This window comes from Protopterus annectens, chromosome 2.part0 (genome assembly GCF_019279795.1).
Source record: "Protopterus annectens isolate FY-2018-M chromosome 2.part0, PAN1.0, whole genome shotgun sequence".
In the NCBI taxonomy this organism is placed as follows: Eukaryota; Metazoa; Chordata; order Ceratodontiformes; family Protopteridae; genus Protopterus; species Protopterus annectens.
This window is the reverse complement of record NC_056728.1, coordinates 1,329,328,989-1,329,354,162: the sequence shown is the minus strand read 5'-3', so window position 1 is coordinate 1,329,354,162 and position 25,174 is coordinate 1,329,328,989.

Here is a 25,174-nt window from a genome sequence, read left to right as displayed (position 1 = left end):
TTATTAAATATATTTAAACCTTTAATTGTGGCTGATCTGTCTAGAGATATTTACGTTTTTAGAGTACTTGCATATTTCTTTGGTGACACTATGTGGGCCACTCCTAGTAGCCTTGCTTTTGGTCAAACTACCATTTGTATTAATATAAATATTACACAATAATATTGGACACCCTTTGATAAGGGCCTTAAAGTAGCTGATAAGGAGCTGGCTGGTGGCAGTGATAACTACCTTATAGTCTGGGCAAAAGAGGGGAGAGTTAGTAAACCTGTACCAGCCTTTTCCAGGTGTGTGTGTGTGTGTGTGTGTGTGTGTGTGTGTGTGTGTGTGTGTGTGCGTGTGTGTGTGTGTGTGTGCATGTATGTGTGTTAATCAAGCTTCAAAGAATGTGTGTGTGTCAGCCACTTGGGCAGGAACACAAAGTACTGGTTGGACAGAGAGAGTGCTGGAGTCCTTGGCTTGGCCACTCAGCTGATATCTCAACTCTACAGCTGTGCCAGTGGGGAGTCTTGCTGGGGATCTGGAGAAATAGGGAGAAAACAGCTCCAGAATGACTGTGGTTTGCAGTGCCAGTGGTGAAGATTGAGGGTCCTTGATTACTGGTCTAGTGGTGGGTTGTTACACTACCTTAGCTCTGTTGTAGTAATTTAGTTTAGATCAGGGACAGTGTTCCTTATCAGATAGCAAAATTATAACTAATCTGTTAGATCAGTTAGTGTTTTTCTAAATGTTGGATTTCTATCCTTCAGTATTGATTTCATTTTCCTGGTGCTTGAATTCTGTTTGCATATTGGAAATTATGGTTTTATATTTTTAATCATTTTATTCATTATTATATATTTTTATTAACTTACATTGTGGCTGGTCAATCAGGGTTTTCTTTAGTGATTTGAGAGTGCTTATACTTGCCTTAATAACTTCCCAGGCCACTCTGAAAGCCTAGCTGCTTAGGTCATTTGCTATCATTTGTTTTAATATCTAATTTTCATAATTGGACACCTCTTTTAAAGAGCTTGAAGGCACTCTTATTGGTGGCAGCATTACCGTATTATTTTGGGGAAGGGACACAGCTGGAATTCTGTGTCAGGTTTTATCAGATGTGTTTAGATGTGTGAGATTTAATTTATTTAAGTGTGAGTGTATAAGAGGTCTTAAACTGGGACACACTGCTCTGAAGTGTATAATAAGGAGTTACATTAGAGTGGACAGAAGAATACAGTCCATTCCCAGACTATAGACTGTGTTCCTGTTGTGCTTTTAGGGGAAATTTGTGAATAGTACTCCTGTTTAAGTGACAGTCTCACATTGGAGTCAGTAGTGAAGATTGAAACTCTTTAGTTACTGAGCCAGGATAGTGGGAGACATCACATTATTTGGTGGCAGTACAGTGGGATATTATCTGGATGTCATAATTAAGTCTATGTGTTTACCTTTTGCAGAGAATGCCCTTACCATTGCTCTAGATAATCTCCTGACTGATGGCCTAATCCCTCCTTTACTAATTCTTCTCTATCTGATGATAATGTGTCAACTAACAAAATGTAATCATCTTAAGCATGACTAGACAGATCAAGTTCCATTGTGAAAAGTGACATTTAGTCAAGAAGTACATCTTCAGGATTTAACTAAATTTACATTGAGCATCACAATTCTGATCATCATGCTGGGGTGCTTTCATTTTTTTTTTATCACGGGAGCCCATTATTTGCACATATCTGACTGTTCATCCCTAGCTCCATCAATTTAAACGGCAGTACTTTGACTGCTTACTTAATATTTGTTGTAGGTCCATGCTTCCTTTACTTATGTTATAAACCAGTGGGCTTGTCTTATAATCTTACCCACCTGGATACCTATTCCAGCAATTTTATTTTTTTTATTTTATTTTACATTTGTTGACCGGGAAAGTCTGACTAGGTTCCACAGATCCTGTTTTCTGCGGAGGCCCGGGGAGAAATGCTCCAGAAGCATGTCTTTAGAATGTGGGAGGAAACTGGAGTACCCGGAGGAAACCCATGGGAACGCAGGGAGAACATGCAAACTCCACACAGAAGGCACCCCAGCCGAGAATCAAACCGGAGAACCTCTTGCTGTGAGGTGACAGTGTTAACCACTGCACCACTGTGCCGCCCTGGGGGTGAAAGCAATTTAAAGCAATGACTCTGCAGAAATCACTGAAGGTAAGTTAGCTGCAATCTTGATGAATCATTAAATTGGGCTTTATCTGCCTGAGATAGTGGTAGCTTAGATCTATATAATAGACCTCCCTGCAGTAATTAAAGAAGAGAAGGGATACATTTTACTGAAAATAAAATTTGGCAATATGGTTTCATTCTCAGAATACTGTATTTGTTCAGATTGTGCAGAGAACATTCCTTCATTTTTCCCATTATGTTCTGTTCATAATCATGAACAGTTTAACTTTTCTTTAAGCAGCCTATTACAAATTTCATGTTTGATTCTATTAAGTGGATATTATTTAAAAATGTTTTGAAATCCATTCACGTACTGAATGTTTCTTTCTTGAGTTCCATTTATTTTAGCAACTGTTAGTCATTTTTTTTTTTGTCTTACGACTGTGTCCCCTACCCTGTAAGTATAGATTGTTATTTAATATCTTCCCATATGTTCTAGCTGTTGCATATACAGTTTGTCACCTTACTATTAGTTGTATTGTAGTGGTCATCTTTCAAGTAAAACATTAAATCGAGGTCCTCACTACATGAGCTGTTTCTGAATTATGTAGCGGAAAGGACAAAAAAAAAAATACCTGAAGCGTTAATTGTTTTGAAGGGGTAAAACCCCAACACCCCCAGACTTATATATACCAACTCCATGGTCGCAAAAACTCAAAGAAGGGAGAAATCTCAGAAAGCAAATGAATCCTTGCCAGTGCCTACTTAGAAATCACATTGGCAATGATTTTCTATGGAAAACAGCATTCAGCTTTGTGTTCTTCATGCTACTAACTCTCTAGTAATATCCCCTGGAGCAATTTCAATTAGGTTGATGTTGAATGATCTCTTCAGCCAATTAGAACTACCAATTGCAACTTCCAGCAAGGAAAAGTGTACGAAGCAATACAAAAATCAACACACCACTTTATCTACTCAAAAAAATAATTTACTTCCAATTTTATGTCACATTTTATGTCATACACTTGTTCAGCCCTCAGTACAACTCTGAATCTTTTCATAATTTAACTCACTTCATTCCTTCTTACCAATGTCTAAAACTTGTTAACATTTTTGTCAGTATTCTCTTAATATACTGAAAATCTCACACTGCTTTTATCAATAGTGAATGCGGTTTCCTTTCATAAACTAATTAACTACCTAATCTAGTCAGGCAAATGGCCAAACAAAAAAAAATTACAACTTTTTAATGTGACACTTTAAATAGCTGCATTTTGCATTAGTTCTGTTTGTCTGATGAAGCCTTGCTCATAGAAGCAAGATGAAAGTGCTTACATCACTTGTTTTTATGAATGAAAACTTGTCTCTGTGGATTATATTTTGTTCCTTGGATTTGTCTTGCCACCTGTGGTCGCTTTTCGGCATTTTTTGCAATAATCCAAAGATTTCAAACCAAAAACCCAGATCCCCCATTCAGCCAACATGCCGGCTGCCAAGATGCTTTGTTGGAAAAACAATAAACCCCCAAAACCCTAAGAACATTCTTTCCTGCAAATTAAAATGCTAAAGTGGCCAGCTAATATAGGATAAAAAGTCATCAGAGAACCACCTCCTAGTTGTTTTTAGAACTTTGGTTGAATACTCTGTTTTGTTTCGAGCAGGTCTGATTACCTGCCTATGCAGAAAGAATGTGAGGAGCATCCTTGAGTGGGAATACCTTGGCATGTGAGAGCTTTTCTAAGTGTAGAACTGACTTCAGTTAAGCAAGTAGAATGTCCTACCTTTAAACAAGGAGTATGTTAGCACTAAAAGCTCCCACATATAGCCCATTAAAAAATGTGGCCCAGAGGACAAAGGAATAAAAGTCATTAGCTAAGCAATAAAGCCCCATGACAATATGCACCAAAAGTAACCACCCCATAGGTTTTCTACAGTCATGCAAGGTACCTCTAAAATTTTCTTAACCCTTCCCTAATCTGAGGGTGACCCTGTGACTGGAAAAATCAAAAAGCCCCAGGAAGCAAGCTAAGCAGCCAAGGTCTGCTAGGTGAGTAAGCAGAGTGTTAGGGGAGTCATTTTGCAGGCATCTGTGTACTAAGATTTGAAGCAACAGTGGGATTTCCCTGGGTTAGGTACACTCTTCTGGAAAAGTTTAAATTCCTGTAACAAGGAGGAATAAGTTCTCCTGATATTTGAAGCCCATGACTTGAACACCAGTGTTAGCTAATTTTCACCTATGAGAAAAACTTCTGGATGGATGAGTGTTCCAGAAGGAGCGGCACCTGGACCAAACTGATAGAATCTGGAAACCTGAAAGTGGGATAGGCTATCAACTATACAATTTTCTTTTTCTGGAGCATGAGAAATAGAAAAACGCAATTTGAACTGCAAGGTGAGCAGAACTAACAGCCTTATCACTGAGTGTACCCACTTAGATCTTGAGGACATCTTGTTAAGGGCTTGGACCACGGCTATCTTGTTAGAACAAAATAAAACGTTCCTGCTACAAAAATGTACTTTCCATACAAGTGTTGGCACCCAGATGGGAAAATTTTCTAGGATGGTGATGTCTTTATTCCTATCCTCTGGCAAAGAAGAGGCCCATTTAGCTGAAAACGACTTCCTCCAGAAATAGTCTCCCATACCAATGCCCACAGCTGCATCAGTGAAAAGCTAAAATTTCTCAGTAAAATCTCACTGAACTGTAGCAAGATGGTGTTTCACAAATGGAGGTCATCCATAAATCTTCTAGTAACCCTCACTCAGTGGTATTTTGGGTTATTGACTTTTGGCTGGTTGAATAGAAATCTTAGGAAGGTCCTTCCTAAGGCAGTAGTTATGCAGGCAAAGTTTAACATCCTGTCCAGTTACATGACTTCCCCATTTCACACTTTACTGGATTCTAAAAACCTTTCAGGTGTGGACTTTAATTTTTACAATTTGTCAGTGGGGAGTTTGAAGGCAGATGCTGGCATATTAATCAGAAGACCTAGAAAAGTGATTGTTTTGATAGCATCTTCAGCTTTTCTTTCAGCCAGAGGCTCACATAGGTTCACAAAAATGGACATACCTTCTGGGGTCTAAGCCCTCCCTTCTATTATCTGGTAATCATCAAAATAATGAATGTTACCTTGCTTAGTGGCTCTTTGCTGCCAATACCATTGTAAAGTAGAACTAAACTTTTCAAACGCAGTGCAGGGCAGGGATTAGCCCATGGGAATGGCTATACTGAGAAAGAATTTTCATTCACAACAAAAAACAGCAGTGACCAATACTATTCCCTGATGGAGAAAAGGTGAAAAGCAGATTGGATGTCTAGCTTGCATAGCCAAAGGTCTGCGGATTTCTTGATGGCCTGTCCTACATTATCTAGCGATACATAGTGTACCCTGGGGAGACTTTTGTCAGTTAAATCATTGACTGAGAGGCCCGCCGCATGAGACAGGTGGTGAATTAAATGATATTATCCCTCCTTCTTGGGGACTAGACCTATGGAAGAAATTCTAAAAGTAGAACATGGACAGTGAGAAAACAGGCCAGTACATTAAAACTCCTTTTTCAATTAATTTGAGGACCTCAGCTTCATAACCTTTGATGGATGAGAGATACTTAACCAATTTAGAATTCTAACCAGCAGTAAACTCAGTGGAAACAGCTAAAGCAAAGTCTTTGATGAGAAAGCTAGCAGCCTTTTTATCTGAATACCCTACCAGTAGGGCTGCAAGTCTCTTAAGTGTAGTCAGGAAATGTGATGGTCTGAAAACTATGTCTGACCTCAAGAAAAATTTCCTCATTGGACACAAAAAGAGGGCCAGTCTCTGTGCAGGTATCCTGTCTTGAGCTGCAGGGTTTGTTTACTAAAGGGTGCACTATTAATTGAACTGACTTGACCTGATTTAGACCAGCATCTAGCTACTGGGTATGTCTTCCCACAGTAGGAACAAAGATGCATGAACCTACAGGTTAGCCATAAACATTTCCGGTTGTTGAACACCCAACAATACTTGACTTTTGGAGTCGAATCCCCCTAGGAGGTCATTGCCTGTTCTGTTGAAATTGTCTAGCATGAAGCTGAGTCAAATTTCTGGGTGATGCCTACCTCTCCTTAGGGTCCTTTCTTTGGCCTTTAGTTTCTAAACTCTGGTCATACCAGGACCAAGCTGAACTACTGCAACTATGGTGTACCTCTTTAATGGAAAGAAAATTAGCTAAAAGGAGGAGGGCTTGATCAGGCTCTTTTTCTTTGAGGATAGTGATGTAAACCACAAAAAACAAAACCCAATTATCCCAATTTCTTGATATTGCCTTGGTGGTGGACTTCTTGCCTAAGGCGACAAGAGCAGCAACAAGGTGCTTGGACCTTACCATGATCCTTTAAAGAATCATATAGTGTTTATCCCTGTCATGACTTAGGACCCCATGCCTCAGAAACTTCAAGATTATCGTTAGATTTTTGGATGGCTTGCGTAGGTGGCTGAGGGGTGACAGCTGAATTAAGAGCAACCTTCTGAGTCCACCGTCTGTGGTTTTTGGTTGGGTTATGTTTGTTGGAGGACCCTCTTCTGAATATGTTAAGTTAGCTTCTGTCTTGATTACATGCAGTTTCCAAATATGAAAATAGACCTTGCTTCCAAGGTTAACCTCTGCCACCTATCCTTCAAAGCTTGCAGGGATAAGTTGTCTGAAACAAAACAAGAAACAATTCAATGAAACTTGAAAAGGCTTTTACAGAATAAAATTAGCTAACAAGGACACTGGCTATTCTTGACAGTGCCCTTGATTCTCACACAATCAAAAAATGTCTGAATGAAGAAAATTAATACTCCAACTGGGAGGAACCCTTACTGCTTATGGCACCGGGAAAAGGGTAATCTGGGATGCAGCTGTTACTGAAGAGTAATAGCTTATGAATGTATAGATTGGGTAATGAAGAACTGTAGTTCTTGTCCATATATAAATATTTGGAGAGACAGAGAGAGAGATATGTGTATATATATATATATATATATATATATATATATATACATTCACATACATACATAAACATATATGTATGTGTATGCCCAGCATAATGGTGACAAATAATTATAAACAAGATCTATAACCTATAAATGTATGGTGAATATCCCAAAATAATTTCAAGTGCAATAACTAGGAGTGACCAGCTTCTCAACAGATGGAATATGCTTTTATAATCAAATTCTAAGGAAATAAAAACATAGCCCCTTCTTTGCCTAAATGAATAAGGGATATACCAAAGCTCTGTGTGCACTGTTGCTGCAACATTCCAGAGTGCTGCTACTCACAAGAGGTGGATCATAAGCTAGAATTAGCAAACAAACTATGGAAGTAGAAAAAAATGCAAAAGGAAGTGTGAATCCTTAACCATGTACTCAATACCGGAGGTAAACCCGGAATCACAAGTTTCAAACCAAAATACTTGTTGATTAACTGGATTCTCACATTTTACTATGATGATGATTATTATTATTATTATTATTATTATTATTATTATAATATAGTGCATAATTATAACTTTTAAACACTACAGGCACATACCTTCTAGCCATACATTTGTACTAACATGAGCATTGATCAGCGTCACAAGGGTTAACCCTGAACAACTTGCTTGTCTCGGAGATTGCCACATTCCCAAAGATATCCTTCATCATTTATGTGGAAGGAAAAACCCATGACACACACATCTGTAATGAACACACAAGACACATCACCAAAGGTCTCACCCATAAATGAATCCCCAGAGAAACAGGAGCGATTCAAAAAGAAGGCAAGAATAGTTTCAACAACCTTCAAAATGTTGAAACTAGATAGTATCCAACTGATGAACTAAATAAGTACAGCTACCTACTTGCTTATAAAATATTCTACTTATAATATTCTGAGAATATCCAATACACAGGCAGTTTGAACACAGGGAAGGAGCTCTAGAAACTGCCATAAAATATCTGCCTGTTAACTAATAACACTGACTAGTAATAAGGAAATTTAAACATTCCGCTCAACTTTGTAGCACAAGAATTCTGGTCAGTACCAAATCAAAGATAAAAAATAGGAACAGGTTTTAAATATCACTCCTAAAACTTAGGCAGTCATCGAAGTGAGATTGCTCAAAATGCCTAGAGTATTTAAACTCCATAGCACCACACCCCATGATGTCTCACTCATGGACAATTGTGCTTACAGGTTAGCTGCATTTATACTACTGCATACTACAGACAAAAGCTATATGCCTCTAGTTTGTCATTTGCCTGCTAAATGTAAATACACTGTTTACTATTCATTACTGTTGCCATGGTCATGGATATTTCTTCCAAGCAAACATAGTATAGTCTGGCAGCCATCACATCTCAGCTCTTCATCATTAGGAATTTCTTCATGTTTTTTACTTCATATGTTTTGTTATATTCTTGTTTCATTCTGGTAGAATACCAATATATTTAAATCTAATATCTACAGAAAGGACACCTTTAGTAATGCATATTTGGAGTATTCTAGTTGCCATCCTAGATGCCAGAAAAGGAGTATAATTAAAGGTCAGTGTATAAGGGCTGCCAGAATGACATCCAAATTTTCGGACATGGTACTTAAACTGGATGTTATAGGGAACATGTTCAAGACAAGAGGATATCCGATGGGGATGATATGGGACATTAAAGAATATGTGAAAAATGAATGGGGAAAAAAGTCTAAACCCATATTAGGGAAAGGGACTAACTACACCAAAGGGGTTAATGTGACACATGAGGACACGAGTTTCGATGAGTTTACTAGGGCATGTATTTTGCAATATGCTCCCCAAGTCAGAGACATTAAGAAAATAATAGAAACCAACTGGAATATTTTGAAAACTGATAACAGTGTGTTTAAGACAGTGGGGGAGGCACCCAAATTTGTATCTAAAAATGGAAGTAATTTAAAAATGAGATTAGAAAAGAAAATTATGGATATTAACCCCAGATCCAATTCTGTAGGTACCACAAAATGTGGGAATTGTAATCAGTGTAGGTCAATCATTAGGGTATCTTCCTTAATTTTGGATGACACAAACAGAACAGAGGTTAGATTCCAAAAAGGTAATTGTAGAACTTCCCATTTAGTCTATTTAGCAAAGTGTACCAAATGCCCCTGTTTTTACGTGGGGAAGACTGATAGATGTCTTAGAAATAGAATTTATGACCACTGTTATAAAATAAAAAAACAGGACACAAATAATGCCTTATGGAGACATCTTAATGGTAACAAACATTGCGATTCCTTTAATTTTGGTATATTAGAATGTATAAAACTAAATCCAAAAGGGGGAAGTATGAAGTACAAACTTGGAGAAAAGGAGACTAGGTGGCAGATTAAACTCAATGCCTCGGTTCATCCTGGACTTAATGAAACTATCTCCATTAAGCCTATATTGGAAAATAGGGGATAGATGAGATAGTCCAGTGACCATACAATAGATTCAGTTAAAGAAAGGATGGTTTTATTGTTGTACATATTTTTTATTGTTATACATATTTTTATTGACATACATATTTTATGCTGCAGGCAAGTGTTTTTTAACATAATGTTTACAAACATGGGAAGTTTTAATGGATATGACTTGTTCTTTTACAAATAAAAGGCAATCGACAAGGAAATTAAGCACTGAGCACTTTAAATTTTAATTACATTTAAAATACTTTTTATTGTATTTAATTGATGCACTTGATTGGTTTATGGTTGTATTTAAGCGGGTAGTGGCAATAAAGATTAGTTCTGATGAAGTCTACACAGGGTAGATGAAAGCGCTTAACTCTTGTGAAATAAAACGTATTTTAGCTTTTTAATTTTCAATAAACGGATTTACTTGAAGTGGTTGGTGGTCAGTGCTGTTACACATTCAGGCTTTGAGCGGATTCTGGTGCTATTTTTGTTATAGAATACCAATAGTATCACACCATAAAACATTTCACACAAAGTCATTTTGTTTATTTTAGGCACACCTTTGACATGATTACACTAAGGCCTATGGAAAAAAGCAGAATAAATAAAACCAGCAGTTATGCATTTTATTTTATTCCATGGCATCTATAGCTGCATCTCTAACTTTAATTTTGTCCACAGAGTATCATATCTAATTGGAAAACAAACACAAGTGCAAATGTTTAGAAGCTAAGTGAACATTCCAGGGACTATAGATAGCTATACATTTCCAAATTAACCACTTTGAACCTGTAAAACACTAAATATTTTTACTTAGAAAGCTGCCTCATTAGATGTGTTTAAAACAAATAAATATTTATAAATTCTTTGGCAAAAGATTTATTTTACATCAAAATACAATATGAAATATATATTTCTCTTCAAAATTCCATAATTAAAACAAAAACAGATGCTCATTTTTAAAGTACAGCAAGATATTCAAGGGATTTGCACTATATAGGTATCTCTATACTTCCAGGAATTTGTAAGGCACTTGCCCTTTGAAAATGTACCTCACAATGCCTATGGGAGATCAATAATATCTGTATAATGTACCCACCTCTTTATATTATTTCATAACGATAAACAATTCCTCCTACTGATATAACATCCTCTTTACATTCTCCCATAACAAGAATCATGAAATATTCAAATTATATCTTTATTTCTAATATTGTATGCTTTAAAGTATCCAACCAACATGAAATCTTCTACATTGCCTTTGCGACTTGTGACCATCAGTTCTCTGCCCACTAAAGTATCCTGACAGGGTTTCCACAGCTATTTGGCTATGGTTGTCAGTCTATCAAAATATGATTGATATTCTCCTGGGTATGGGCTTCTGTCCATTACTGTTGTGTCATCTTCCAAAAATCCTTAGCATAACCACAGACTACAAAAAATGCTTTTGTACTTTTGACACATTTCATTCTTAAATATGTTCCTTCACAGATTTATGAATCTAGTTCTCCTGTAACATTTAATTTTTTGCAGCATACATAGTGATGAGATCTCTCACACATATGTGTGCATTATTTCCTGCATCTTCGACATCTAGATCATTTTTTGCCCACTGCCTGTCTACCATGCATTATCCTTACCTTGTAAAACCCTCTGGCTAAAATCTCATAATCAGTGTCTGTGATACCTAATGAAGTAATGGGTTTCCAAACCTCTCTATGCTATGTATTTTCCTTTTGTTTAAAGAAAAGTATACAATAACTTCACCCAGGCCATGATGTTCCATCAGACTATACTAAAACATCATCAGTTAGCACAGAGAATCAAGACTTTTTCTTTTGGCTTTTCCCAGTTAGGGGTCGCCAGAGTGGAACTCCGGTCCTCTAATGATTAGCAGTCAATTTTTACGATGCCGAGGTGCCAGCCTGATGCCCAACCTTCAATGAAGGCACGCCCATTCACACATGCCTTTCGAATGCCACTCGACCGCGGGGAGGATATGCAGACTCCACACAGAAGGCGCTCCAGCCGAGAATCGAACGGGAGAACCTCTTGCTGTGAGGCAACAACTCAAGACTATTAGCTGTAAATGAGCTGCTTCTCATATTTCAGGGTTTGATTCATCAGCCTGTATTTTCCTGCTGTGTGACACTAAGCAAATCAGGCAGGCCACCCCAGAAAATGGACTCTTGTGTTTAGTGGGCCTAGCCAGTTAACAAAAAAGAAAAAAATGAATCAGCTGCTCTTTTAACTAGTACACTTTTATGTTACAGTGTTCACGCACTAGTCTCCTGTCTTCTGGAGCTGCCTTGTTTTGGTAACCAGTACTCACTACTTTGACTTGGGAAGTTTGCACCTGCCTACACAATGTGAGCTAATAACGTCTAGAAAATGTTCAGCCTTTCAAATGTATTTATCTTACTAAGCCTGCCTCCACATTTTTCTGTAAATAAACACCTGCCATTTCCTTTATACTGTAAAGTACATCTTCTATTTTCTGATTTATTGTATTTCTGTTCTCTTCACTTTTGTTAGGAAAGCTACTGAAAGGATTTGTTCATTGCTCAGCCACAGTGTCTTCTGCCCTTATTTGCCCTTCTATTTGTTCTGGTGGCTTTCCTCCCACATATGCCGTTTATTCCCATCTGTAATTGAATATTTTACTGTAAGTTCCATCCCTCAAATTTTCAATATGTTAGCTTACTCGCATATTTATAGAAAATACTAATCTTTTTTGACTTCATGTTTTACAAAGGCACTTCTTCTAGTATTTGGACAAATATCAGCAAAACTGTAATAGTTCTGTATTGTAAGTAGAAAAATAATGTTGAAACTATAATATTTTCCAGCCTCCTCAAACGCCTTAATCCATTTGTAGTGCTGTGCTGGGTAGAATCTACAAATCTCCCTGTTGCATAATGCAGATGTGATCTGAAAAATGCAGGCATTGTTCCCTCTTAAGTTTGACAGGTGTAAGCATTTCTTTTACAGTATATAATATACTGAAGGTTCTGAATGATCAACCAGACTTTTATGCATAATAATAATAATAATAATAATAATAATAATAATAATAATAATAATAATAATAATATTCTATACCACTCTGACTCATGCAAATTAAAGGTATTACAGTTTGCATCTGGGCTTCCAGGATACATAAAGTCCACCTCTGAATCCACAAACAGACAAGGTTACTAGAGATATTTTTATTTTATCAAAAAGAAAACTTTCTGAACCTCACTAACCACCCAGTGGTGTTAACAATGGCTTTAGGTGATGGTCAGTGTTGATATGGCACCCCTATTTCATGTATAAGATAGGAGAAAGGTGTTGATGCTAATGTTGAGTCTAAAGATAATATGTTTCTTCATTAATACAGTTACTGCAGCAAAAGGAAGGTCCCAGCATCCAAGCACAAGCACACAAAAAGCCAAGGCGTAGTTAGTAGCTAAGTCCACAATACGAACACTTCTTTATTTAAAAACAGCAAACGGCAAAAGTAACATAAAGCGCTTTTCATCTCACTGATAGTGAGACTTCCTCAGACAAAGTTTCAAGTGTAAAGCAACTCATTAAATACCCTACCCAATGTCTAATTAACACTCCTTCAATTAATTCATTAGATTAATACCAACCATTTCAATATGATAGCTTTTTAATTCAGTGTCAAACAGTACTGCAATCCTGTTTACATTCACATTTCCAGATGCAATGCTTCAGTCAGTAACCTCAACATTCCGGACCTTACTACAGCAGCAGCTTTGAACCTAAGGTTCTTACAAACCTTCACTAAAACATTAAATCCATATTCGATTTAATATGATTTCAAACCTTTACGGCTAGCTGGATACATAACTGGTTAAATGCAGTCTGTTACAACTGATACATTCACAAACTGAAATAAAACAATTAATGTTACCTGTCTATCCATACTCTGGTAGTAACCACCACTCTTTTGATAATTACAATATCCAAGTTGGAATAATGTTTATTTGATGTTTGAATTGCTTTGACACTGAATTGCAAAGCTATCATATTGAAATGGTTGGTATTAATCTAATGAATTAATTGAAGGAGTGTTAATTAGACATTGGGTAGGGTATTTAATGAGTTGCTTTACACTTGAAACTTTGTCTGAGGAAGTCAGTGAGATGAAAAGCACTTTACGTTACTTTTGCTGTTTTTAAATAAAGAAGTGTTCATATTGCGGACTTAGCTTCTAACCACGCCTTGGCTTTTTCTGTGCTTGTGCTTGGCTGCTGGGACCTTCCTTTTGCTGCAGTAAGGAGTTTTCGGTTTGGCTTGTGCTTTTACTCTGCTCATTAATACAGTTCCTATCCAGCACTAACAACATCATAGGGCACAGACTGTATTGTTTTACTACATCGCATTGCATTTATTTTTAAGATTATTCCAATAATAACATGCATTATTTCTTTGCTAGGAAGAAATAGTTTACTTCACAGTGCCAACACTGAAAGTCATACCGTAATACTCTAACCTTCTGCAACACAACTGCATGTCATAGTAACAAAGCTAGAAATTCTAAAACAATTGGCATCTCCTCCCCCAGCTGCCACCTGTGTTCCCATAGTCTTCCTTTCTAATGGTGAAAGCTGCAAATGTAGTCCATCAGTACATAGGAAACACAACAAATTATTTCCTATCTTCTGTCTTGATAGAGCTTTCACTTCCAACTTCTTAATTGTTACCCTAGAAAAATTCCATCTGTTAATAAGTTTTTCACTATTACCCTGCATTTCCTTCTCCAAAATTAGATCAGCACTGACTTAGGCCTACTACAGCTTGTTTAGTTGTTTTAATTAGAATAACATCCCTGACAAATGTAGAACAATATGTCTTTCCTAGCAGTGGAATTTCATTAGCTGTAGTATATAATGTATTTTTCTGTGTTTAGAATGAAATTTAGTCTCTGCACATCACACTTGTCTTTTGTCTCAAAAACAGTAAACAGTTGATTATACTTCTAGTGAACTGTATGGAAGCCTCAACTGCATACTCTTTAGATATTTTTCTGTGAAATATGTAACTCTGCTATCAAACAATTAAGAGGTGAACAAATACCAAATGATTTATAGCTGTTAGGGGATAATATTATTAGTGTCAACATTTGGGATTGCAGCACCTTGTGAAATAACTTTTTGTGAAGGCACCCCAGTTTTTTTTAGAAAAGTCATAGCAGTATTGTGTACATATTGTTTGAGTCTGCAAATAGGAAATCTGCCTTTGAGTTAAAAATAGCTAAAGAGAGATCATTTGCATGTTACTTATTAGTATGCTGAGGTCATGAAGCATTGAAATATGAAGTGTCCGAAGTCACACCACTTTTCCAAGCTGCAAAATCTGTCTCCTATCATTCTTTTATATCTTTCTACGTCTAAGAAGCTGTTTATCATCTACAGAGCTATTCTATGTAAATCCGGTATTGTTTGTTGCTCTTAGTAGTACAATGTTCCTTGTAGGCCACTGTCCTCTTGCTTTTGTTTTTGATTTGAGAGTTGATTAACATTACTTTTTCATTGGATGTACTAATCCTGGCTTAAATATATTTTTTGATAAGTATAATTATCACTTCAGGTCTTCCTTGAAGAATAGTTATAGGCTCACTAAGATTTGCATGGTCAACAAAATGAAAGTAAAACAGTAAAAGCTCTTAGCAACTTTGAATACATTATTTCCTTAACACCAAACCAGACCAGTTATGAGACCTCTATAGTTAGGAAAGATTGCAGTCTGTGCTTTGTCTCTATAATTTCATTCTAAAAGTATGACTATTCATGTGAGTCAAATAATGTATTGTTATAGTGATCGGCTTATCTGTAGCTAACAAACCACCTAAAAGATGAGGATCAGAGTCTGCTTTTGCAGTCAGAAGATGTGCTAGGGAGGATCAAAACTGAGTTGGCTGCTACCTCCCCAAGTAGAAGCAGTGATCTAAATTTGTTGACCCAGATAAAAGTTGTATGGGGTGAGTAGAGGAAGATAATACTTCCTGAAATGGGTGATCATGGTAAACTCCCAGGATGGCAAATAAGTGCAGAATGAAGGTATTAGGCTGGAAATAATGGGATACTGCTAAAGGTGCTAGCAGTAGAAATTACTTGACCTGAAGTGCATGTAGAGGAAGGGGTGTGGAGTTTGTAGATAATATGCTGGATTAAGTAGCTCACATAGTAAAAACACTAAACAACAAAAGTGATATGAATGGAGCACTATTGTCTTCATGACTGATGAGCTATACAAAGATAGAAAACCATGCATTAGGGAATTGGTGTAAGGCAGCAAACGAACATCTGCAGTACCTAAAGTTAGAAGTGCAATGGGGATCAAATGTTTAGTTCATACAACAAGTCATTTAGATAAATGATCATGAGAGCCACTCAGTGCTCATACTGTATAGCAATGTCTCAGTAGAAGAGGGGAGTTGTGGTGGAACTTACCTAAGACTGCAATGGTTTGGCCACAAGTAAAAAGCCCAGGTGACCAAATCTACACCAGGAGTGGGTAAATCCTGTAGTAACATGACAGAGTATGGTGAAGTATTGGTATTGTGTCTTGCTTCATTTCAATTTTTATGCTGATCTTTTCTTAGGGAGTTATTCCAGATTTTGGATGGCAGACTGCTTAAAAATCAGTTTTGCATTTTATACATACACATTGTTCCTTTCTGTAATGCTAAGAGAAATAGGTGTGGAACAGACGACATGTTAATATGCAACAACCATTGATGGGTCACTGTTGTAATGAATTGTGGCTTGTTATTTCTGAAAGAATTGGCAAATAGACTTGGCAAATGCCATCAGAAATGAATCTTTTTTGGATGGCATGAACTAAAATAAAGATGTTTCACCATTTCAGATACTGATAACTGATTGACAATCAAGAGGGGCATTGAGCTGTGCACATTTTTGAAGGGTGGGTGGACATACTGTTTTGATATTTTAACTTATGTTACTTTATACAAAGTATTGTGTACTGCTTTCCATCTGCCATCCTTCATACGATTACAATGCAGAGATTGCTTGTTTACATTTGTCTGAGTGAATGGAGGAATTATTTGCAGCAGTAGTTTATCTGTGAATGATAGCTAGTATGTTAAAGGTGGGCATATGCCAGCTTTTTCTATGACTGTAGGATTTTGCCTGGTTGCTTTTCTACCTGTACCCATCTGGTCTATTCATTTAGCAGTGAAGAACTTGTGTTAGGTATGCTTGTATGATTTGTGATTTGAAAAAAGTGGCATTCTTGGAATCTTTTTACAAAACCATTTTAGACTTTTTTTTTATTACCTGCTACCTAAATATAACATAGTCTAATTTGGCAAAGAGGTGGTCAGTGAATACATATCACAGCATTTGGTTTTGGCCAACTGAAATGGAGCCAGTGACTACACTACATAACAAGCCTTAATCCATGCAGTAACTGCAATACCACACCACAGTAACCTACCTTGGCATCTCTCAGTGGAAGTGGCAGTGTCCACAGACATGCACTAATGCAGAAGTCATACAATTATAATAACTAACAGAGTAGAGGTCATACAATTAAAATAACCAATAGAACTGCAATCAGAAATATCAACCAATCATACATGGTAAGAAGAAAGTGACATAGTTAAGTGATGGTTTTCTTGGACAAGCTCCTAAGCAGGGTAAATGCTACCTGACCTCTTTTGATCTGGATGTGAACCCTTTTGTGATTAGGTGGGCCCCGTAGAAAGATTTTCTAATCACTTTGGCAATGTGATTATTAAAGGTGAGATTACTATCTACTTGGGTCCCCAGATCCCTTATTATGTCTTCTGTATTTAGGGGACTACCACCTATATGGTAGTTTGTGTTTACTTTGTTTTTTCCAAAGGGGATGACTATGCACTTTTTGGCATTTAGCTTGAGGCCATGATTTTGACACCAGGTATCCGTCTCAGTGAGACCCTTTTGGAGGATGTCTGTATCAGCCAGAGAGTCAATTATAGCCCCTAGTTTGCAGTCGTCTGCGAACTTGGTCAGCCATAGTCCTCCTGTGCTTGCCTGTACCTCTGGAAACTATATGCTGAACAGGAGGGGTCCTAGGACTGAGCCCTGGGGAACGCCACTTGTAACAAACTTAGAGTCGAGCCTAGCTCCTGCAACTCTCACCATATGGGTTCTGTCTGTGAGCCAGTTGGCAACCCATCTTGTGATGTACGGGTTTATGTTCAGGCTGGTGAGCTTGTCTATAATACCAGAATGGGGAATAGTGTTGAAGGCCTTAGCAAGTTCAAGGTAATCTGTGTGCACCACCTTTCCCTCGTCTATAGCCTTGGTATCTGTCTCAAAGAAGTCCACCAGGATTAGGAGGCATGATGTGCCCTTAACAAAGCCAAACTGGGTAGGGTCCACTGTTTGGAGGTTCCCAATGTCTCTGTTAATGAGTTCCATGATGATGTGCTCCATAGCCTTGCAGACCAAGCTAGTCAGGCTTATAGGGCGATAGTTCCTGGGGTCTGTTGTGGCTCCACATTTGTGGAGTGGAATAACCATTGCTGTGTGCCACTCTATGGGTATGTAGATTATGGAGAGGCTGTTTGAACAGTGTGTTTAGGTGAGGGGTTAGTTCGTCTTTGAGCTTATGTAGAACGCAGCCTGGGACACCATCCGGTCCCATTGATGCTGATTTTTTGGCTTTGGAGAGGGCTGTTTTAACGTGAGTGTCTGTGATTTCAGGGACTCTATATTCTTCTAGTATGGTTATGAGCCCTTTTGGGGGTGAGTGGTGGGTGAAGTTTGTGCTGAACCTGTCTGCCACAATGTTGGTGATATTGGTCAGTTCAGTGTATTTTGTGTCATTCTGCACTAACTCCGATCAGATCTGAGCATTGCCACTTAGATTCTTGACATAGCTAAACAATGCCTTGTGGTTATCTTTGAGTCCTTGGCAATTTTTCTTTCAAAGCTAGACTTGAATGGTTTTATGAGAGATCGTAGTTTCTTGCTGATACTGATCAGGGATGTCTTCCCTTCTTGGGATTTTACTCTTTTCTGTACAAGTTTCCTCCTTCTATTGTATAGTTTGTTTATGGCAGGGGTCCACCAGACTGGTTTCCTTTTCTTGGAGGAGTGAGTCTTGGTTTTGCTTGGGATGGCACAATCCATGCATTCTTGTAGCTGCCCATAGAATGCATTAGTAAAGGATTTTGAAGCTTGGACAGTGTTATCTTTCAGCATGGGGGCTTTGAAACTTTCCACCTCGGTCTTAAGTAATGTGAAGTTTGCTTCTGAAATGTTTTTCAGGGTGGCTTTCTTGTCCGGGGGTGGGGGCGGTATATGGATATCCAAAGTGATTTGCTTATGGTCAGATCTAACCATTGAGGGGTTGACCTCTGGTGTGGAACACCGGTTGCCCATGCTGGTGATGATCAGGTCCAATATGTTGTCACCTCTGGTGGGAGTGTTGACCAGTTGAACCAGGGTGTTTGAGTTTATAAATTCTAGGAAAAGTTAGGCAAGGGAATTAGTACTTGAGCAGCTCTCCCAGTTAATGTTTGGGTAATTGAAATCACTCAATATTAGGGTGTTTGGTATGATCTTTATGTTTCTCAGTGTTTCTAGAAATGTGGAATGAGGGTCCTGGGACATGCTGGGTGATCTGTAGCAAGCTACAATTTGAATTGCAGTTTTGCCCATTGTTAGTTGCACGTGGATGATCTCTGAAGCATCGTGCTGTGCCACTAACCTGGAGGTGTGGGTATCCTTGATGAATATGGATATGCCCCCATCTTTTGTATTGCAGACTGGGTTCTGTAGCTGAAATGTATGGTATGAGTTGTAGCCTGGTAGTGCTGGGGTACTCTCTGGAGCCTTAAACCAGGTTTCTGTTACTGCACATATATCGATTTTCTCCATACTGTGGAGTGCCTTGAGTGCGTGCATTCTGAAGTTTAGACTTCTGACATTGAGTAAATTACCCTCAGCTTTTTGTTACTTGTGCTATTTATGGCGGTGGGTTTGTCTCTTGAGCCTTGCCTAAAAAAGACACTATGGGGGTGGCAAGAGTCTTGGCAAGTATTCAAAAGCCTAAGGGTGACAGGTGCAAGCCGTCTATAGCGAAGCAGTGTGGCATGTCATCCCAGGCAGACAGACACTGGATCCCCTTTGAATGACACCAGAAACTTAGCCAATTGTTGAAATCAAGAATTTTTTCTTTATACCATGGTATCATTCTTGGTGAGGGCAGGATGCTACTCAGGGTCAGGGTCATACCAGCCTGGGCTATGTGATCAGAGAGCTCTTCCATGTCTCTTTTCATGTAGTCCAGGGAGGTACGGCTCAGGTCATTCACACCAACATGGACAATGACAGAGTCATATTTGTACTTGTTCTGGAGTGACCTGAGTGCTTGTGTTATGTGGCGGATCCTGGCACCCGACAGGTAGCTAACAGTAACCCTCTCCTTATTCAGCCTAGTGAGTGGGACATCAGTGTGCCTGACTATACAGTCACCTATTACTAGTATGTCGGGTATGTTATTTTGCCTTAAGGGCTGTGATTGCATGGCACACTGGTTTTGTGAAGTATGTGTTTCATGGTTTGTGTTGGGGGGTGGAGGTTGCTTGGATATTTGCTTTGGAGGTCTCTGTTGGTTTTGCAGATTTTTTATTTAGAGCCTCTGAGTATGTTTCCATGTATTTATTTGTGTTTTTTGCCAGTGCTGGTTTAATGGGTCTATGTAAGACTGGTGGTGTGATACAAGTAGTTCCTTTCTCCTCTTGACTGTCTGATCCAGTCTTGGGTTGAGAAAGCTTAGCCTCTAGTTTGGCTGTATAACTGCATCTCTCACATGTATTAGGGTTTGGTGTTAGGAGGAGGGGGTTGTTTGTGTACATGAGGCAGTTGTAACATTGCCTCAAAATGCCCAGATTCACCAGTTGGACTGGAGAGTACACCTGAAACTGCCCTTTGGACATGCCTGGATAGGTACAGTGAAGTGTTTTACTGAATGGCAGGTAAGGACGAACAGAGAGCCTTGTCCTACTGTACAGTACAGGAGGGCCTAGTGCAAGGGTTTATAAGTGCTTGCTATAAGTTTTAAGCAAGTGCCAGACTGAGAAATGAATGGCTTGAGTGCTTAAGTTGAAAGTTTGTCTTGTTCCAAGGGAAAAATTGAAGAGAAGACTTTGTGGAGCTGAGAATAGTTATACCCTAGCTAATCGGCATTGCCCGGCGCGCAAAACTGGGCAAATGCAGTCTTCATAGTAAGGAAATGAAAGAGACAGAAATTAGCCCAAAATGGCTAATAAAATACTAATTTCTGGGCTGAAACCACTCCTCCAGGGACAGATAGGCTGCTCAAAGCTCCCCTCTCTCACAGGTGAACAGAGAAACTTCCTTCTATCCAAGTAAGGTATGGGCAAGCACAGAGATATGTAACACAGCCCTGAATTCAGCACTAACTTGAAAACTGGACTATACTAGGTTAGAAAGGTGGGAAACAAGTATATATATATTTTTTTGAAAATAAAGCAGATACACTCAAAAAACAGTTTAAAAGCACAGAAAAGGATACTTATTGTTATATATTGCAGATCAGAGTTGTAGTCAATGCCCCCAGTAATAAAGTAGGAAGAAACACAAATACAGTAAAAGCAGATGAATAAAGTGCAATTTATTTCATTCATATATATATATATATATATATATATATATATATATATATGTGTGTGTATATATATATATATATATATATATATATATATATATATATATATATATATGTGTGTATATATATATATATATATATATATATATATATATATATATATATTAAACAATAGAAAATTAACAAACTGATTTAAACAAGTCACCCAATTAACCAGAAAATTGCTCAAAACTGAGCCCTGTTCCAGCAGTATTTAATCAGACAAGTTCTAACTGCACACCCCTGCTTACTAGGGTGCAGGGGAACCTTCTCCAAAAAATGATGGCCTGGGTCAGTGCTCAAGTTATACAAACAAAGCTAGATTCAGCAGGCCTGAATCTGGTCTATGCTACAGCAACAAGGTGCAACAATGTCAGAAAGAAACAGTTCAAATAACAATCACAATATACCTGTGACCAGAAATTCCCAGCTCAGAAGGGCAGAATCCAGCCTCTCCTCCCACAAGAGTGCAGACCACAAACCTTCTTAATGTAGAATAACTGGCCTAAAGCCCAAGTGCTTAAGCTAGAACTAATACACTTTTAGAATAGCAGACACTGTGCCTTCAATCAGCAATTCCCAGCTTAGAAGGATGTAAGCCACCTGTCCTGCTACAACAGTGCAGACCATAAACCTTCTTAATGTAAAACAGCCTGTATGACGCCCAAGTGCTTAAAACAAAAGAGTTAGAATAACACTTACAATTTAATCAGGCTATGACCAAGCAGTAATAAATGCAGCAGAATAAATAAAATTGAGTACTTTTAAGAAAAGCAAAATAAAGTAGGAGGAAACACAAATACAGTAAAAGTAAATGAATAAAGTGCAAACTTTTTTTTTTTTTTTTTTAGTGCAAGAAGAGAGGAAGGAAGAACTTATGTGGGCTAGCCTTCTCAAATCTTCTCTCTGTATTAAGTAGAGTAAACACTAGACTCAGAATATGATCTAACTGTACTCAGTTAAGTGAGCAAATGAGATGGACACAGGAGGAGTGTTCTAATACAGACTTGCAGGAGGGGCGGGCAATTCCAGAGCCACCAACACTAATACCAACACAGGAACAGGGAGGGAGCGTGGGGAACTAATGGCAGAGAGACACACAGCACACTGTTCAGAAACACACAATTAGGAAAACGAAAAAGATGAAAATGCAGTACTTTTAAAACTGCAAGTTTGTACTTAACAAAAGATTAAAATTCAGTACTGCAAGTTTCACTTAGCTTCAGTTTGTAATGCAGATGTTTGTAGCCAAGCAAATTTCTCAGGAGTTGAGCATAAAATGATTTCTCAAACATTGTGGCTAGCACTTAAAATACAGAGGAATCCCTCTAAGCTATTAAATGTCAGATAACAAAGAAGTGATACCAACACCCCCTTATAGCAAAATAACTGCAGAGAGACACACAGCACACTGTTCAGATACACACAATTAGGAAACAGAAAAAGATGAAAATACAGTACTTTTAAAACTGCAAGTTGGTACTTAACAAAAGACTAAAATTCACTACAGCAAGTTTCACTTAGCTTCAGCTTGTAATGCAGATGTTTGTAGCCAAGCAAGTCTCTCAGGAGTTGAGCATAAAATGATTTCTCAAACTTTGTGGCTAGCACTTAAAGTACAGAGAAATCCCTCTAGGCTATTAAATATCAGATAACAAAGAAATTATATCAACACCCCCTTATAGCAAAACAACTGCAGAGAGACACACAGCACACTGTTCAGAAACACACAATTAGGAAACAGAAAAAGATGAAAATACAGTACTTTTAAAACTGCAAGTTTGTACTTAACAAAAGATTAAAATTCAGTACTGCAAGTTTCACTTAGCTTCAGTTTGTAATGCAGATGTTTGTAGCCAAGCAAATCTCTCAGGAGTTGAGCATAAAATGATTTCTCAAACATTGTGGCTAGCACTTAAAATACAGAGGAATCCCTCTAAGCTATTAAATGTCAGATAACAAAGAAGTGATACCAACACCCCCTTATAGCAAAATAACTGCAGAGAGACACACAGCACACTGTTCAGATACACACAATTAGGAAATAGAAAAAGATGAAAATACAGTACTTTTAAAACTGCAAGTTGGTACTTAACAAAAGACTAAAATTCACTACAGCAAGTTTCACTTAGCTTCAGCTTGTAATGCAGATGTTTGTAGCCAAGCAAGTCTCTCAGGAGTTGAGCATAAAATGATTTCTCAAACTTTGTGGCTAGCACTTAAAGTACAGAGAAATCCCTCTAGGCTATTAAATATCAGATAACAAAGAAATGATACCAACACCCCCTTATAGCAAAACAACTGCAGCGAGACACACAGCACACTGTTCAGAAACACACAATTAGGAAACAGAAAAAGATGAAAATACAGTACTTTTAAAACTGCAAGTTTGTACTTAACAAAAGACTAAAATTCACTACTGCAAGTTTCTGCAGTACTGCAAGTACTGCAAATTATGGTATTGGAGCTAGTTCCCTGTCTACTAGGGGATATTCCACTGAACTCTCAAGCTATAGACCTATTGTCATATTATCTCCCCTTGCTAAAATAATGGAAAAATGCACCCATAAGCAATTTCTAGCCTACCTGAATCAGAACAATCTCCTAGCCCCCTCCCAGCATGGATTTAGACCTTCCCATAGCACTACCTCAGCCCTTCTCTCCTTCTCTCACACAATAGATCATAACCGTAATGACAACCAGCTCTCCTCTGCTCATTTTCTAGAACTATCCAAGGCATTTGACATGGTAAACCACCAACTAATCCTAGACACACTAAAATCACACTCTATAGACAACCTAGCAATTAGCTGGTTTCATTCTTACCTAAGTGACAGACAACAAGCTGTACTATGGAAAAATCACCTATCCCCCATACTACCAGTCACCCTTGGAGTCCCCCAAGGATCTATATTAGGTCCCCTCCTATTCTCCATATTCATCAATGACCTGCACAAAATCATCCCAGATGCAACTTCTATTCAGTATGACTCCACACTAATTTGTTCCTCACCCACAGACTTACAATCCTTAACCCAAATCACTTTCAATAAAGTAAAGAACTGGCTCACTAGTCACTGACTACTATTAAACCCAAATAAAACCAAACTATTGCTCTTCTCCCCTACTCACAAACTCTCCTCACCACCTCTCTCCATAATATCTAACAATGGCACCATAATTTCCCCGGAACCTTGTACTAAACTACTAGGGGTAATAATCGACAACAACCTAAAGTTTGATGCTCACATAGACAAAACTATCAAAACAGTTAATAAAAAACTAGGCTCAATATACAGAATTAAACAATTCCTAACCCCAGCTGCCAGAGTTGTTATTGCCCGGACATACCTGCTATCAACCCTTCTTTACGCTTCATCCATCTTTGTAAACCTAAGCAAATCAAACCTCAATAAATGTACTAGCTGCTACAATAATATAGCCAGATTTGCTACAGGTTCAGCTTATAGAACCCATCACTGTCTAAATCTTAAATCCCTAGACTGTCTAGAACTACCCTATCAACTTCAATATAGCCAACTTATAGTTGTTCACAAAATTCTCTTCCAACCAGATAGTACACCCATACTGAAAAATATTATCACGCCCTACAATAACCTAAAAGTCCTCCGCTCTTCCAACAGATTGCTAGTACAAACTACTAAAGCTCACAACGCAGCTGGAGAATCACTGTTCTCCAACTCTGCTGGCAAAAACTGGAACTTACTTCCTACTGAACTTACTACTGTGTCCTCCCTACCCCAATTCAAAATATCCCTAAAAAAACACCTAAAAACAGATTGGCTTTGTCCATGCACAAACCCAGACTAACCCCACTCAAACAGAAAAAATATATGAGAACCTAGCTACACGTATAAAAATCTGATCCTTAAATTGCTCTG